The 3,658-nt window shown below is 32.6% G+C and overlaps 1 long non-coding RNA gene across 1 annotated transcript in view; it reads right to left on the bottom strand.

The window, feature by feature from the left end:
• Nucleotides 1–2,686, bottom strand: part of LOC149134370 (uncharacterized) — a 4,428-nt gene extending 1,742 nt beyond the window's left edge. Inside the window, exon 1 of the long non-coding RNA XR_016242859.1 lies at nucleotides 2,547–2,686. This is a non-coding gene — a long non-coding RNA (uncharacterized LOC149134370). The remainder of the gene's footprint in view (nucleotides 1–2,546) is intronic.
• Nucleotides 2,687–3,658: the final 972 nt, after the last annotated feature.

Genomic DNA, 3,658 nt, shown 5'->3' with positions numbered 1-3,658 from the left:
ATATATATATATATATATATATATATATATATATATATATATATATATATATTGACATTTTACATATATATATATATATATATATATATATATATATATATATATTTAAAATGTATATCAATCTCTAGCTGCTTTATTTTATTTGTTTATTTGCATAATTAACTTCATATTACTCACTTTGATTCCTCTTATAATCACTCTTTACTCCTGCAGAATTGGTCACTCGGAAAGGCATTCATACGCTACTAAATTTCTTCTATAGTGAGAATGTCTGGATCTCATCTATTGACTGTACCTATGTATGTTTCGATTTTTTTTTACTATTGTCAATGAGATTTACTTAAGGGAGGCAATTCTGAACGAACTTAAAGCTTTATATATAATTCAGTCAACAAGTTTACTGATTTGCGCTAGTAGATCGCCCGAGCAAAGTAAATGATGAATCATTGGCGCAAAGTAGTGTTTAGGTATGAGTAGAATTTAGGTTAGTTGAAATATATTTGTCACATGTTTCAACTACTAAAAGGCAAATGCAATGCAGTTAAATATCTCTTATGACAATAAGGTGTGAAAACACCTAGTTCGTTCAGTGTCGCCATCTCTTTGGTATATCAGACATCAATGTTTCGAGTTTTTTTACTGTTGTTAATGAGATGTACCTAAGAGAGGCAGCTCGAAACATCTTTTCACCATAAGGAGATTTTCTTTTGTGTGTATACACATGAGTGAGTGGACAAACAAAGGAAAGAAGGGTGCACAACATATTTATTGGGGATTACATATATATGGATGAAAAGAGTCTGATTCAATCAGACTGTTTTGATCTACATACACACATATATGTAAATACATAAGAATCAGTGGTTTGAGCATCGCGCTCACAATCATGAGTTAGTGAGTTCAATTCCAGGACTGGGCTGTATGTTGTGTTCTTGAGCAAGACACTTTATTTCACGTTTCTCCAGTTCACTCAGCTGTAGGTATGAGTTGTGACATCATTGGAGTTAACCTGTAAGGGTTTTGTCTTTCCCTTAGATAACATCGGTGACGTGGAGAGCGGAGGCTGTTATGTATGGGTGATTGTTGGTCTTCTACGAATAACCTTGCTCGGAGTTGAGCATGGGTTCGGAACTTTCTCGGCTGAATCTCATGGTAATTGATAACCGATGGGATTCTTTGTATAAGTATGTACGTATATATACATTTGCACCCACATATGTATATAGAATATTCTCTTTGAATGAACAGAATAATTTTTATACTTGAAATGACGGTTGAATCTGAAAATTTCGCCTAACAATAAATTTATTTGATAGCATATAACCAGGCTCTACGAATATGATTCAATGCTTTTTTTTCCACATATTCCTAATTACCGATTAAAAGTTTCCACCATTCACTTCAGTCCAAATTACAAGCGTCTGACAGAAGAAAATGAAATACATGAAATTGTATTGCAGGGACGCAATGGTTTTAAGTCGATATTGCTTGGCAGATTCGTTATTCTAATAACTAAGAATACGTTTAAGACATATTTTATAGAAAATAATGGTATAAGATTATTTGATTGCTCTGTAAGTAGTTTTATAATATGACTTTCTGTCTTTTTAAGTGCCATACAACAACACTTGGTGTTTTCCAACTCCGCAGAACTCATGCATTTTGTGAAATACGTGTTGTCGATGACTGATCTTCCTGGATACATTCCAAACGTCCAAGAATGCAACATCTACGTTTGAGTGGCGTAGTAGCTACCATAAGTTCTATTAGCAGTGGTATAACATCAGTTTGTAATTGATACTTTTTGTCAAGTATTTATTATAAATGAAATAATATATGGACACACGCTCACATACACAAACACGTATGTTTACACCCGCAAGTTAACACATATTAATGAAGCTGTGTATGAATATGTTTGTGTACGTGTCTATGTGTGCTTTGTCATATAATCATGTAAACTTGGATATGGCTGTGTAGTTAACAAATCTGAAGAGACTAGTTATTAGCATCTTTTCAAAGATTGCTTGCATTTTGTGATTGTTTTGTTGACAGGAAAAAATCTGTTGAAGTAAATGTTTGCCTTATATAATATTGGAGATCAAATATACATTTTTGTCATCGGTAAAATACATTTTTCAGTAGAGGACTGTCAAGTGCAACAAATTCGTTATATTGATTATTTTCAGTGAAACGGACGGAAAATATTAAACCATTCGACTTCACTAAATATCTTAAGTAATTTTATGTTACAATCCGTTGACTTACTAAAAGTATTCTTTGTTAATTTGTTACACGGTAAGGCATGACGATACAACGGTATGATTTAATCTGTCTCATATCTTGATTTGAATTTAATTTTATCAACCAGAAAACGGTGTAGGCAAGGTCGATCACCGCGACTATTGACAACCGACGAAGGCGACATTCAAGCAAAAACATAAATGACTAAACAATGTGAATACTCTTCCACGAAATCGAGATTCCTACTCAATTTAAATAAAAAATGAGAAGTAGAATGCAAATGATTTTGCAGTTTTTCTTACCTCCTATAAACAGCAGACAGGCGAAGATACTTAAGACTTTCAGCATCTTGGTAGTGTTTTTGTCAATTACTAAAACAAAAACTCATGAATGACTTGATACTCAATATTTATAGGATCGGTAAACAATTGAAACGGACGGCGTTCCAAAATTATCCCTCAAAACCTGTTTCGTCCCTACCCAAGACGCACGTGTTGAAAATTTCCCGTGTTATTAAGACAGCTGAAATAGACGTCGTTGAGACTGAAATTACAATCATAATTACGAATATCTGAAAGTTATTTTTACTCATCTGTAAAACATTTATTTGTTTACATTTAAGGAAACATGATTAGTTTTGTTTGAAATAATCACGTTTTGTGACATATGATAATCACGTTTTGTAAAAGTACAATTATACGCTGATTAATTGTTTTCATGCAGAAAATGAATCTAAGTCACTAGATGGAATTCTCTCTTTAACGTAAATAAGTTTGAAAATTCTGAAATAAAAAATCATGTTTAAACATGTGACACTCTTTTATATCTAATGGAACACATATTTTAATATCACACTGCATGTATTTGTGAACAATAGCGCCGTTGGAAAACACTTGAATAGTGTACCGATGGAATAAACTAACCCACATTTAGCATTTGTTATAAGTAAGACCCCGTTCTATAAACAAACATTGGAAATAATCAAATGTAAGATCGCTTACTCTACCATACAAAATTACTGAATTTCTCAACGAATATTATCAATGCTTTACTAATAAAAATCCCCTAGTGACTATAAGAATTAATATTATTGCAACAGTTAGGCGGCGAGTTGGCAGAAACTTTAGCTTGCCAGATGAAAGGCCGTAAAGCATTTCGTCTGTCCTTGCATTCTGATTTCAAATTCTGCTGAGGTTGACATTGCCTTTCATCTTTCGGGGTCGATAAAAGAAGTACATTGGCAAATAATGCATGTAGATATTCCATTGTTGTGTTGTTGTTTTTTCAGTGATACCACGACTACATTTTTGGTCTTTAAGAAAATTGATATATATCTGTTGTAAACACTGTATTTATTTTCCTGTAACTGTTAGCACTTTCATTTTGAAATATAAATTTTATGATGAGAAACGGA

The sequence above is a fragment of the Octopus bimaculoides genome, chromosome 8 (genome assembly GCF_046866305.1).
Source record: "Octopus bimaculoides isolate indiv1 chromosome 8, ASM4686630v1, whole genome shotgun sequence".
In the NCBI taxonomy this organism is placed as follows: Eukaryota; Metazoa; Mollusca; class Cephalopoda; order Octopoda; family Octopodidae; genus Octopus; species Octopus bimaculoides.
This window is presented reverse-complemented; position numbering and strand designations above follow the sequence as displayed.